The 15,363-nt window shown below is 38.1% G+C and overlaps 1 protein-coding gene and 1 pseudogene across 3 annotated transcripts in view; both read right to left on the reverse strand.

Annotated features, from left to right (window-relative positions):
- LOC149542930 (uncharacterized) overlaps nt 1–15,363 on the reverse strand; it is a 223,123-nt gene that overhangs the window by 36,011 nt on the left and 171,749 nt on the right. The gene's annotated exons all lie outside the window — the stretch shown is intronic.
- Nucleotides 3,416–3,482, reverse strand: LOC149542931 (U6atac minor spliceosomal RNA; annotated as a pseudogene).

Raw genomic sequence — 15,363 nt, forward strand, 5'->3', positions numbered from 1 at the left:
AGTTTGCTGATATTTTCTTCTATAACCGAATCAGAAATTCATTGTTGTTCTTGTAAAGAAATGGTTATCCTTGTTCTGTAGGTGAGAATTGATTTTTGAAATAAGATTATTGGCTGTATTTTGAGCTGTTACGGATACAAAAAAAAGGAGTATGCACTTGTAGAATGGTTATTCACACAAGATACACAGAGTAATACAACATAGACTCAATAGTACTAACATAACATTCATTACTTGTACCGAAGTACCAAAAGAATACCAAATGGCGAGAAATGTTATTTCTTTTATTGATTACCAAAAAACATGAGTACAATATCAATATTCCAAAGTTCTTATATAAGGGTCGATTGGTTGGGAAAACCAACCGACGCATTCCCTCACTTCCTAACTATCCAAATCCCACAAGCTTAACTAGTTCTAATTACAATATTACTTTATTACATACTACATCTATCCCCCCACCAGAATAGAAGTTGTCTTCTAGACGACTACCCAACAAACTAGAACAAAATCTCAGAGTTCAAGAAGAGGGCTGGGAAAACATCCTTGTACTCAGAGTTCCATGGAATCATTGTAGTTCTCGTTCAACCGTTTCTGTTTAGCCCTAACTCCCTGTAAAACTCGCAAAGCATCCATCTTCTTTGCTTTTGCTGCTGTGATTCTGTCTTCCAAGGCAGCCTTTTCTATGTTCCAGTTTCCTTCCAAGGTTATCTTTTCTACCTTCCACTATTCTCTGAGATCAGCCTTTTCAATCTCCCATTCCTTAGCCAACCGTTGTGCCAAGTTCTTTCCTTGTTGGAGCTCTAAGTATGTCCTCTGAAATGCAATTTCCATGTCAGCAAGTGTCTGTATGAGAGGTTGTTGTTCCTAAGCTAGAGGTACAGTGTATCGTTTTATCCATTCCGTAGCTATTTCCTCTTGTCCATATCCACTCTATTGAAGCAACTCCCAGTCTTTATGAAAGCCTTATTGCATAAATGCTACCAATGATTCAGCCACTTTGAGTATGGTCCCCATATTTTGATTTCTAGCCTACATGATCATTTCTTTGGTGGAATTCTTCATAGCTTGTAATTCTTTAAGGAACATTGAAGCTTTGTTTGCAAAGGAAGATGTCTCAGCCCGTCCCGCTCTCTCAATCTGTATTTCTATGGGATCTTCATCCTCTATTTCCAAAGGTGTGGGGGAAGGTGGAGAGTCCATCCCTTCTTCCTCAAGCAGTTTATTGGCCTCCTCCAAAACTATATCCTCTATTGGCATATCCTCCACAGTTGTTGTGTCTTCCCCCTACTTTTTCTTCTGAATGTCTACTTGGCATGTGGGTTGCACCACCAAAGCAACAGGATGGACCACTTCTATACCCAACGGTGTTTGCAACCTCACCTTGTGTGCACACTGTTTTTGACATCGAAGATCTATCACCTTAGTGTGTGGTTTCTTATCTGATGGGAACAATTGCGCTACTACAGGAAGGGAAAGTCTCATGGCCCCCCATTGTGAAATGTGTTGTTGGTGTTGATTGCCTTCCCCCTTTTGCACGTTCACCTTGTCCTTCTCCAAAGTATGACGTACCAAGGCTTCCATGGGCTCCTTCCTCTATATGAGCACCTCCTTGGACACCTTCATTTGTATGCCTATTGGCTACTGTACCATCCCTCTACGTGCTTAGGTAAGGTTAGTGAATTTGGGCATACTTAGGTACCTCTGTGGACAATGGTCCTCCTCCTGGTGCTAAGAATGTGATATCCCCAAGCATGCCTTTCAAGTGACTCAAACAAATCTCCACCTCCTAGGAGTTTGAAGATGTGGCTGTGCTAATCTCCCCCTCTTCAAAGTCGTCCTCTCCAATCTCCTCCTGACTTGAATCCTCAACAGATGCTACCTACACCGCTACCTGTTTTTGTTTCTTTTTCCAAAGTTCTCCACCTCCTCCGCAGGTGTCCAAGTGCACCCAATATGTCATTGCCGGCTTGTAGGGTTTCACTCTGTTTGATGGAAACAATGTCCCTTTGTGCTCGGCTCCAAACTGAGTATGAACTGTTTCCAGAAATAACACTATGGCATGATGTGGCATGTAAAATGCCTTATGCTTCAATTCCATGAATTCTTGCAGTCTTTCAAAGAGGAATTGCCCCCAATTGTACACTTGTCCCCTATGCAATCCCTCAACTACAAGTAACATCCATAGAGCAATATTTGATGTGTGGTTGTCGGCTGAGTTTTCTTTTGACTAAATTGACAACGCAATGCCATTCTTTATTGGCTATGAACACTTTCTTGAGGCCCCTACTGTTCTTCAAAATGCCTTCCCATTCTTGCTTCGTGAGATCATTTCTGCACAATAACCCCCACCACTTCTTTTCCTCCAAGGTAATTAGGGCTTTTGTTAGCTCTTGCCCTTGACAGGCAATTCCAAAAACCTTAACTATTTCCTTGGCCGTATAGGATATTGTTAAAGTTTGCTTAAAATACTAGATCACAGATTTATGGCTTTTTTATCATAGCCAGCCACCATGTTCTGTAATATGGGTTCAAATTATTTTATGTCAAAGATGGGCATTAAAATTATTCTATCTACCTGTGCTTTTCGTAGCGCCTGTTTTAAGGGATGGGTGTCTTTTGTATGCTCTCACCAAGTGTGGCACTCACTTCCCATAACACTTTCAAAAGTAATGTTGTCAATCGTAGTCTTTTCCGCCATTTTCCCTTTGTTCCTCTTGCTTGTCATTGTCATCACCTTCCTCTCTTGCAAGATTGGATTCTTTTTCTTAGAGTCAATGATCTTTCCTCTACTAGGGTTCCCAACGCTTGTCTTAACCATTGTTGGATAATGTGCAAGTACACAACTGCTTTTAGTTCTCCAACTATTTCCGTTTTCTAGGTGGTTGGTGCTTTCCTTTTGTAACAGTATTATGTGACACGTGGCCTTCTAACAATGTCTGTACCACGACCAATTTATTGGTTTTTTAGTGAACCCCTGTTTGTATGACCCATGTGCGTTCAGTTGCCTGTACGGTCTGGTCGACTGCCAATATTCTTGCTCGTACAGATGTTTGTACGGCACTTCTAAATGATCTCCTTGTTTGTACTAAGAGAGGAATAGTCATACATATTGCTCGTATGACTGCCAATATGGCTGCCAATCCCATCACCAATACAACCTCCAACTTGGTGCCTCTTGTCCGTACAGGAACTCATATGGCTACCAATTCCACCCTTTATATGACCTCATCCATACGACTTCTATGCTATGTACATTCTGGGCTATGTACGTCTTCCTCAACCTTGATGCCTCTTATCTGTATCTTGCCTATCTGTACGACTTCTCTTGCCTCCTCATACGCTTGTGTTCCCTCGCCGTGCGTATGGCCCACTCCGTATGCCTTCTCTTGCTTCTTTGTATGCTTTTGCTTAGACAAGTCTGACACCTGCTTCCGTCTTTATCAAGGGAAATGACCACCATCTCTCCTTTCCTACGAAGCTCAAGCTCAGAAAGTAATGTGCTTACTTTGTTGTATGCTTTATATGCTCAGTCTTGATCTCCTGATTTCCTTTTCCTTTTGGATATTATATCTTCTTTTATTTTGGTGGCATCTTTTATGCTGATATAATAAGTGAACATGCACTCCCTTCTTTCTTAATATGGCTTTAATTTGGACCCATTAACTAAATCTTTCACTAGCTTATCATCCAAAGTTGATAATTTTAAGGCCCCATTCTCTTTTACCTCCAATATTCTATACGACCCCAGCCACCAAATTTTAAATTTATTGGGTTTTATCATTTTTTCCCGTTATACTTGAGTACCAATAGGCCTAGTTTGAGGTTCATCATTTTTAAGTGCTTTTCACGCCAGAATTTCCGCCTTCTCTATGCTACTTCAATAGCCCATTGAGCAAGTGTCCTTATGTCCAATTTTATTGGTGTGGAGTCTTTCCTTTAGACTTTCCTTGTCTTCTAACCTGTGTTGAAGTGTTATTCGTAGACTATGTACTATATGTTCCATTGGCATTACTGCCTTCTGCTTGTAAATTATATGGAATGGGGTGTGCCCGATAGTAGCCTTGTAAGTAGTCCTCTATGCCCAGAGAGTTGTTAGCAACCTTTCTTCTCAATCACCTTGTTCAACTCCACAGATTTCATACAAAATTGTAACCAATATTTTATTTGTAGATTCTGCTTGCCCATTTCCTTTGGATAGTACGAACTGGAAAAAAGGTGAAAAATTTTATACTCACTTGTCAAAGTTCTAATTGCCTAATTTTCGAAGTGCACCCCTCTATCACTTGTCAAATGTAGTGGTATACCGAAACTTGTTACCATTTTCTCATAGAGAAACTTTTTCGTACTAAGAGCTGTATTGTCCGGTAGTGCTCGTGCCTCTGACTGCTTGGTGAGATATTTTGTTGCCACTACTATGTATTTGCATCTATGGTTATTGCTTACAAGCTAGGATCCTACAAAGTTCAATCCCTAACGTTCAAACAACTCTTGTGGTTGTAATGGAAACAATAGCATTAAATCTCTTTTCAAGGGTTTGCCAGCTCTCTGGCACATATCACATCTCAAAAGCCATTCCCGAGAATCTGCATACAGTGTAGGCCACCAAAGTCCAACCAACAACACCTTTCTCATTGTCGCATCAGGTCTCATGTGGCTCCCTGCTAACCCTTCATGGGATTCTCTCAGAACTCCTAGAGTTTCTTCCTCCATAACACATCTCCATAATATCCCATCTAGTCCCATCTTGTACAATAATCCCTTGATCAACTGGAATGTCTATCTTTTGAGTGTGATCTTTCTCCTCTCCGTTGCTAGCATCTCTCTTGGAAAGGTAGCAATTGACAAATATTGTCCAATTTTTTTGTACCATTGGGGTCGTATGGCAATTTCAAATAAGTGGGCATCAGGAAAATCTTCGCTCACTCCACTGCCAAAGGCTTCTCCTAACTTAATTCTTGATACCTAATTTGCAATTACATGACTTTTTCTTGGTAGCACTATGATCTTAAAAGTAAATTATTGCAAAAGGATTAGCCATCTATTAACTCTCCCTTGAATCACAAGCTTGTTTACCAAATAGATCAATGCTCGATGGTCAACAAAAAATGTAAACAGACTAGCTAGTAAGTAGTGTCTAAATTTATTTATTACATAGAGCATACCTAATGCCTCTCTTTCAATGGTCCTATAGTTCCGCTTTGTTTTTTACAGCAGCCTGCTCGCAAAGTACAATGGGTGGTTTAGTCCTTCCTTCCCAATTTGCGCCAAAGTGGCCCCTATTGCATAGTTAGAAGTCTCTAGGTGGACATGGAATCCTTTACTCCAGTCAGGGTATATGAGAATTAGAGCACCTACCAGCCTCTTCTTTAGCTCCTGAAAAGCCTCTTCCTGTTCCTGCCCCCAACAAAACCATTCTCCTTTCCTACTTAGTTTTTCTAAGGGTAAAGATACTTCAGCAAATCCTTTTATAAACCTCTTGTAGCACCCTAAATGTCCCAAGGACTTGACACCAATTACATCTAATGGAGCTTCCATATCTAAAATGACCATGATCTTATTGCGATATGTTTTCAATCCTTCCTTGCATACTATATGACCAAGAAGTCTACATTGTGGGACCACATATCTGCATTTCTTTGGGTTCAAGGCCAGCCTTGCTCTTTGGCATCGATCCATGCATTCACAAATGACTTTGAGGTGATTCTCCTTCCCACAGTAGATGGACCAATCGTCCAAAAAGGCTTTGAAACTCCCTACCAACATATTATCGAAGATATGTAGTATGAATCTTTGAAACGTGGTTGATGAATTGCATAGTGCAAACAACATTCTATTATAGGCATACACCCCATCTTCAACAATAAATGTAGTCTTTAGCTTATCATCCTTGGCTACCTCTTCCACAATGCTATCCGTGAAGGGAATTGGAAAAGGATATTTTATAGTTACAGCATTTAGGCACCTAAAGTCAACACATATCTAGATTTGCTTGTCGTCTTTCTTCAATGAGATGACTCTAGGAGATACCCATTCAGTGGTTTGTACTTCAAATATTACAACGTCCTTGAGCATTTTTGTGATTTCTTCTTGAACTTTGGCTGCATAGTTCTTATTCATTCAATACGGTCGTTTGTGTATTAGTCTTGCTTCTGGTACTAGTGGTATCCAATGGGCACACAACTCTGGAGGTACTCCTTTCAAGTCCCTATACATCCAAGCAAAGACATCCTTATACTCTAGGAAATTTTTAAAAGCTGTCACCTTCAAAATTGGGTCCTAATTGTCCCCTATAAGAATCTCCTTGGGTTGATCCTATTCACCAAGGTTTATAGTCTGCAACTTGGCCTCCTTGTATTCTACTTTCTCCTCAAATATACGTGTTGGTTTATTGTTGATAACAGCCGCACCCTCCCAGTATTCCTTATAGCCATCCAGATATCCTTCCTCTGGTTTGGCTTCTTGGGTTTGCAACATATTGCATTCTAGCTCAAATACTTCATAGTCTCCTATTTGCCAGTGAAATAGGCCATTAAGAGAGCTTGTCTCATCTTCCGAGCACTCCCCCAATCAAAGTACTCCATCTGGGTCCACCCATTCTCTATCTTCACCCTCTAACTGAAAATCCAATGCTAGGTCCTGACTCCTAGACTAGTTCTGTAGGTCTATTGTGTACTTCTTGTCATCTACCTCTATGAACAAGTTATTTCTCTTTCAATTATGGGTGCCCTTTGTTGTTACTAGCCATCCTCTTCCCAACAGTGCATCATACCCTTCCTTTTCAAGGGTGATCACCACAAATCCAAGAATAATTGTTGTGTATCAATTACCATTTTTTGCCCCATCAAGGTTCCTATTGCCTTGATTCCATGTTGGTCTACACCCACCAGTTGGAATGCGGGTGGCTAAAGTGTGGGTTTCCCTATTGCCTTCCATGTTTCCTTAGATAAGACATTCATGCCAAATCCTCCATCAATAATATTATTCGATAGTTTATACCCCATTATTTCCATCTTGACCATTGTCAGTGTCTTCCCTATCCCTATGGTGAATAGGGTGTTGTTCTCCTTTCCTACTTCTGCTTTCTTCTTTCTTTTCCTCTTTAGGGGGTATCCCTTTGGTGCGTATTCCTTGTGTTAATGTTACTCGTAGTTGAGGTAGTATTTCCAAGAGATCGGCAATTTTCACGGGAATAGCGGTCTCCAGAACTTGTTTATTGATGCTTCGTACAGGCCGGTTGGTAGAAAGTTTATCGTACCTACCTTCCCTTCTACTCTCATGTTGTCTTGAATGTCGTTTCTTACTTCATGAAGTTTTTCCTTTTCCATAGCAGAATCTGGGTAAGCAAGTTTCCTGGCTCGCATTCTTGTGATAGCAAGGACTTCTTGTTCTGGTTCAACAATATCCAACGCGTTCACCCTTTTTGCCTGGGGCAATTCGCATCCTCATGATTGCCTAGTCCACACCATTTACACAACATTCCTCTGTTCTTTCCTCCTCCATTTTGACAATCTCTTCCAAAATGACCCCATTCATTGCACCAGTTAGATTGGATCATAGGTCTTCCCTTAGAATCATATTGGATTGCTCTTCGGGGTGTGTTCTTATTGTTGTCATTATTATTCCCCCATCTGTTATTTTTGTAACCTCCAGGTGAGCCTTTTGTATTCATATTTTGTGGAGGGGTGGAGGGTGGTGCGGATTGTTCTCCCTGGGTGAAGAAGACTTGCACATTTCATTATTTTAGATTCTAAGGGTAGTCTTTGATTACGTCTCCCAACACCTGACAGATCTCACAAAATGCTTTTTGTGGGCATGTTCCTTTTGTATGGCACTCCTGTTCATAGTCTGTGCACCATAGTTCACTCCCTTCTCTTTTCTCTTCCTTACATCCTACCACCTCCTTCATTAATCTCATTAGGCTTGGATGGCATTGGATTCATCCTTTCTTTCTTTCGAGCTTTCACTCTCGCTTCCATGCCTCTTGGCCTTAAAGGTTTTGTTCTCACTTTCTATATCCATTACACGAGTACACACATCAACAAAGGATGATGGTGGAACTATTTTCATCTTATTCCTTAGGGACGGCATCAACCCTTCAATAAACCACATTTTCTTCAATCCATCCACAGGCTTGTTGTCAAGCTTTCCTATCAATTCCTTCAGCCTCCTACTATATGCTCTAACAGATTCATTCTTCCCTTGCCTTGTATTATAGATCTCTGTCACTATTTCATCATCGTCCCAAAGGAGTCTGAACACTTCTTCTAAGGCTAGATAGAGATTGTTCCATGTATTCTTCTTGCCTACATCCAAATCTATATGCCAGTCAATGGCTATACCTCTTAGTGTGGTTGGAAATACTTTTAGTCATTCATTCGCATCATTCTCTCCATTTTCTTGCAATATGGTTATGCATGTTTTACAATGATGTCTAGGGTCCTCCGAGCCATCCCGCATGAATCTAGGGAGTTTTTGTTTGTCCATTGTCATTCTTCTACTATTTTTGCCTCCTTCCATGATGCTCCCTCCTACCAGGACACTCTCTCCTGCTAGGACTCTCCCTCCTATCAGGACGCTCGCTCCTTATGGAAAACTCCCTTTGGTTGGGAAACTCCCTCCTAATGGGCTAGATTCCTAGGTGCTAGTCCGAATAGTATCTTCTTCTCCTAGGCTAGGGTGTTGTTCCTACTGATGCTCTCTATGTGCAGGGGTTTCAAGATTTCTGCACCCTACCTTTCTTCCTGGTGTCTCAGAGATAGCCAAATTGGCTATTCCTTCGATTGTATGTTCAATCAAACCTTCTTGGATTCGGAAGCAGTCCCCTTGTTCTCTTAGATTACGTCATCTATCCCCCTATTGTTGGAGGCATAACGTCCTCAAGCGGACTTCTTCCTTAGTTTCTTCCTCTAGCACCCACCTAGGATATTTGTTTGGAATCAGGGGCATGAGTTGGTTTAGTGTCTATTTGCCTTTCATGAATTATCACGCTCCTCCAATTCCCATTCCCGTATCCTTTCGGCTAACTACCAGAGCATTTCTTTCTTTCTTTGTTCTCTTTTTGTTTCTACTCTTTCTTCCTCCACACGTACCAAGTTTCTTGCCAACAGTCAAGGAATCTATCCAAGTAGATCATACACCGCTGGTGATACTGAAAGTTCGTCTCATACCGTGCTCTCTGGAACCGCTCTCCTAGAGGCTTCCTTTTGCATGTACTGGTCGACAAAAACTTCCCAGGTCATCATCAAATCACGTGTCAACTTATCTTCTCTGGTTATTTCCTCCTCTTCACCATCACTGTTTGTTACTTGTATACGTGGTAGGAAGGGTCTTCCCATTACTTCATCCTGCCTCACCAATGACTTCCAAGTTCAGACTTACGCAACGACGCCAAAATGTAGAATGGTTATTCACACAAGATACACAAAGTAATTCAACATAGACTCAATAGTACTAACGAAAAATTCATTACTTGTACCAAAATACCAAAAGAATACCAAATGGTGAGGAAATGTTATTTCTTTTATTGATTACCAAAAAACATGAGTAATATTAACTCTAAAAATTGCACCCTATCACTGCATCAAAATACTAGAGATTTCTGGAGAACAATGGATCAGTCCAAAGGTGTGGGTGACCTAAAACAGGACTGAACCTCCGGATTCTAGGTCGGTTCCTATCAAAAAATTTCAATGGTATATCACTTGCGAACAAATGACTAGAAAAGAAACTTGTGAGGAAAAGGGATGTGAAGACTGATTTAAAACAAATTTCTAGGTAAAATGGCGACACACCAAAGATTATGATCAAAATTGCACTTTCTTGAACACGTGATGAAAAAAATTTAGCAATGGATATATAGATACAATTTTTGACATATTGATCTGCACATAAGTATTTCAAAAGAAGACCAAATACTTGAAAGTATTAAAAGGAAATTAATGACATTCAACAACTACAATAACTGGTACGATTTGACCTGCACAGAACAATAACAATCACTCAAAGACGCCTAATGGGACAAATCTTAAAGGTTTTAGGATAACACTTATAAGAAATATCAACCATTAATTCTGCATACAAGAAATAACCCCAAAAATAGATCTCCAATGCTCAATATATTTCTTCAAGGTTCTGAAAATACATTTCCAATGTGAGACAATATTGAAGACACAATGAAAACAACCGAAGGCCTTTGCTCAATACTGAATGCCCTTTACAAGTACAAATGATAGAATATATCAAAAACCTTCTTTAACAGCCAATAAATGACCCTCAAAATGAGGCACCACCTTGAGTCGAAGTCATGGAAAAAGGCTCCAAAAAAGGAGTCAATCCTCATCAAAAATGATGACTCACTGCTTGATAACTATACTAACTCATAATAGCATCAATGACTCACTCAGAATTCCCCAAAAAACACTCTAACTGATCAGAAAGACACTCAAAATGCCTAGTCAAAGTCAAGATTTGACTTACAACTGATTCCTAAATTTATTCCTCATGACTTTAAATGAAAAAGTCTTTGAAACTCTTCATAACTCCTAAGACTAAGCATTCCGCACATGTCATATTGACCCATTCATCATAAGGAAATTCAAATTTCCCTTTTTCCCTCTTTTTTGCATTTAAAAAATAACAAAAATATTAAAATGTCATCTAATACTTATGTTTTACAATATTGAACCTATGCAAATAAAATAAAAACTTTAAAACAATTGAACTTCCCCCTTTCCAAAACCCATGGCATACTTTTTCTTATAAATAAAGGAAAGTAAAATCCATCCAAAGCTATCGGACTTCAATGTTTATCAATTATAATTGATAGCATTATATTTCATTTGATAACTCTAAAATCCTTCATTTCATATTTTCATCTTCAGGAGAGCTCGAGAAGGAATGTGAAGGGTTTCTGCATTTTCTCCTTAGCTGCCATTGTTGAGGTCATATTCTGCTTCATCTTCTTGTTTTTCTGTATGTTGTAAGTCTTCTAAGGGAATGCGGGATTTCTGTTACTGGAGGCATCTAGAGTTTGAGCCACCTTGACTAGAAAGAAGAATATCTAATTTTATTTTTTTTGCTGCAACTTTGCTTACTACTGTCGACATTAATGAAGGTATTTGCTGTTATTTGTTGCCACCACTTTTAGAAACAAACAATGTTTGTTCCGCAATCATTCTGGGTTTTTCATGTTGCATTTCTAACCCTGTCGTTGAAAATATGGGTTTTGGTTATTTACTCATCACATGCCCTTATACATGGTAATTCATTTTTGTTGTTGCTTGTATTTGGAAGGATGTCGTCTTTGTTGTTTATAGCCGTCATTGTTGGAATAAACGTTTCATCTGTAGTCGCCATGACTGTATTTTCAAATGATTTTTTGCTAGAAATTTCTGAAGGTTACAAGCACTTTCACACTCTCATATTGCCATGATGGGGACTCTATGTTTCATGTAGGAGTCTTCTTCCTGTGGTTTTTCATTACTACACCAAACCCTTGGTTGCCATGACTAATATCTGGAGACATCATGATTTAGCTTTTATTCTTTCTGGGTTTTTGCTTGCAGCTAGGCTAAAGAGTTCATTGTTTTGCATATGCCTTTCTTTGGGAAGACATCTGACTGGAATTTGTTGTTGTTTAACCTTGATGGCCAAATCTGAAGAAATCTGGATATCTGAAGCATGCTTATTTCTATTTATTTTTTTGCTCTGCTTTTATGGCTCCCTAAAAATCTGAAGATTTTCCACTACGATAAGGATTTTGTTTAGAACCATTTGATGATTATTGCAGGTAATGTTTTCTAAAACTTAGAGTTTTGATACCACCTTTGCTTATCCAAGACATCTCTCTTGCTGTAGGTTTAATTCCTCTTCCTTCGACATCACTTCGTGGGTGGATTTCTTGGTTTTTGTATTTTGTAAAGGGTTTTTGTACCTTGATATATACTTTGCACTTGCGGCTGTTATAAATCTGAACAGGGTTCATGCTTGGAAAGACTTAAACAGCTATTCTGCAATTTTAGTGATTTTCTTCCTGTAAAAAATGAATTCATTTCTCTTTGTTCTTCAGCCTATTCTGTAGCTGTTGTTTGATGGAATATTACTGTTATTTCTGCCCTTTTCTGCAGATGACTTGTGTTAATGTTATAATTTTGTCAGATAAATTATATTATATATATGAGATATATAATATATGACAAATATTATATATGGAATAATTAACTTATATTAAGGGTGATATATATATATATATAATCATTATAATATATTGAGGGTATATTAATTGTGTTATAACTAATGTAAGTTAATATATTAAAAAGACATGTCTCTTCAATAGGCATGCCTCTTTATATCACACATATATTCATTCATATAGCAACTTGGAAAACACATAAAATATCCAGAAGTGCTATTACAAGTTTCAGAACAGATTAATGAATCCTATTTCACTAACATGGTATCAAAGCATGTTTCAATCCTAAAAGGTGTAAAGTATAGAAATTAAGAAATTCCAAAGATTTTGTCAAATTTGGTCCAAACTATTTACTATAGATTATTCTTGTGAGAATCTAAATGTTCGCAATGTGTATACTAATCTTGAATGGCAATTGAATCTCACCCAAACCATATAAATATGTGATTATACAATATTGGAATAATATGTTGCAAAGATAAATATTGCTTTCCATTCCTTCATATTTTCACTAGTATTGAGATCGCATAATCACAATAATTTGGAGATATATTGCTTAATCTTTGGGCATGAAGATCAATTGAAATCATGATCACCACTGAGACACCCACTCGAAATGATATGTGATCAGGATATTGCATTGTGGCTTGTGAGATGAGAGTTAGAAGAGAAAATGCAATACAGACACTTGTGAACCGAAATGTATCAGGACTGTCAGCATGTGAAGAAAGAGTGGTGTTGTTGATCGCTTCTCCCAACTATAGTGAGAAGAAGAGTCAAAGATATCCAACAGATGTGAGCATCATGAGTGCCCTAAGATGAGAGTTATAATCTTGCAGTAGGTATAAGAACTATTATGGTAGCCCTATATTGTTGGAACAATTAATAGAGACTCTTCCAATCTAATACAATAAGAATATATAAAGATCGTATGGGTATGATTACATGGCTATCCTTGTAATAGATTGAAATCTTCATATTGATCGCGAATACATTACATTGATTTTCAATGGTACATATCGAAGATGTGGAAAATTAGTAAGGCATAAAATTATAATCCAAAAGAAGGAACGTTAGCAAAGTCCTCTTTTCCAATGATATATATTTATGCATAGCATTAAGAGACAAATAGTATTTGAAACCTGTTTGATCAAAAGGAAGCACTGACCAAATGAACATTTATTAAGTAACAAATATATATATATATGAATGCCAGTGTTTGGAGGGGACTACAAATTATCAATGAGACTATCGCATATGTTCAATATCTACTAAATGTCTTGGTATTCTATAAATTTGACAATGTTGCCTCTCTATATGCCGGAAATGATGATCGATTCAGCAATTGTAACGTCTTTGAATAATTTGAAATCGCAGTGTATCAATTTGAATTCTTCGTCACAAGTATGCGAGTACACTGAATGTATTCATAATGCTCGATCCTCAAATGTAATATCTCTGGGATTTTCAAATATCTTGTATTGAATTTGATGAGGATTCTATGCAATAACTGGGTCTCTATATTACATGAAGCAAGTTTGATCGTCAATGATACCGATGGTTAATGTCGTTCTTCTTGATGTTTTCAATGTCAAGTATCTAATTGTATATCTCAAGTACAATTTTGACGCATATATTGAATCTTGTATTGACTCAAGATGTTTTTTGTCTGATGCAAATTGGGGGATCATTCCTTAATGTTTTATTATGGAAATTCGCCATCTGTTTCAACATGCCCTAAAGTTTGCAGTTGATGTATAGACCACGTCTAAGTGCATACAACTATGAATGATGTCACTTGCTAGAATGAATGCAAGCATAGAATTCAGTCAAAGGAACGAGCTTTGATTACAAAGATCATTTTCTGCACAGATATCATGTTTTGTGTACAGATTTTGTTTTACGATGGATTTTGTAGGGATCACCCTGAAATACAAATTTCTACAGATGGATAGGAAGACCTTACAACTTTTTTGTAGTTAAATTACATTCATTTCAAAATATCAAATAAAATTGGCAATACAGAGTTACCAATCAACAACTACCAAGAAGGTCATATAAAGGCATCGAACATAGTTAGCTAGTATAAGAATGGGAATTTCACATTGCAAGGGGGAAATAGTAAAAAATGTTTTTTCCCATTTGAACCATCTTTAAAGGAGAGATGTTCCATTCTCAAATAAAATAAGAAGGCATTTTGTGATTCAATGTCTATGGAGTTTCATGTGCAGATAAGTATTTCTCATATTTTAGTATTACACTTATCTACTTATTGTAGTCTCTCTCTTATTTGTACTTCTATACGTGCTATAAAGAGTCATTTGCTTTAATCTTTTCCTTTGTCTCTAAGGATGTCCTTGCAAGAGAGAAGATTGGAACATTAGGCACGCTACCAAATATTGTACAAATTCAATCTTATGATAGTAACTCCAAAGAGGTTGTGATTCAGGATTCATTAATCATCTGATGATTATGTTGGATAATGTGAGGCTCTTGAAGCAAATATCCGTGATGATTATGGTTATGAGAGGGAGTCTAACACTTTGCCTAAGGCAAGAAGCTTTGAAGATTAATGTTTAGAGGGAGCCTAACATTTCATTAGGGGCAACCTTGGAGAAAGAGAGGGAGCAGAAAATAAAAATGCTTAAATCAATTTTTTGATGATCTTGGTTCAAAAGGAGTAGACCTTGTTGGTCGATTCTCCACTAGTTAGAAACTGTAACAGCTAAAGAACTATGATTCATAGGATAAAGATACATGTATGTAGGCTGGAAGGCTTTATGCTATCTAGATACCTATTGAACTAGGGAAGCATGACATGACTTGCTACCAAGAGGTTAGAAGGATGATAACGGATTCAAAGGGAGTCTGACACTTCATCGAAGAGAACCTTGTGCTAAGAGGTTAGAAAAGTTGATATCAAACTAAGAGGGAGCTTTGACACTTTATTAGTAACCTTGACAAGAAGATCAAAAGTGGATGTTGTGACAACACCACGTGACAATATTCGTGGAGACTGCATGCGAACTTTTGATGTCATACATGTATGAGCCTATCCCCTGTGTACATCATGAAGAAGTGATGACTTCTAAATGATTATCACTTGTATTAGGAGAAGTTATTGAAAGGTGATGCCCTTACAATTACTTGTATCATGATATACATTTTGT

Source organism: Cupressus sempervirens, chromosome 8 (assembly GCF_028749045.1).
Source record: "Cupressus sempervirens isolate cs-2001-9-10 chromosome 8, ASM2874904v1, whole genome shotgun sequence".
In the NCBI taxonomy this organism is placed as follows: Eukaryota; Viridiplantae; Streptophyta; class Pinopsida; order Cupressales; family Cupressaceae; genus Cupressus; species Cupressus sempervirens.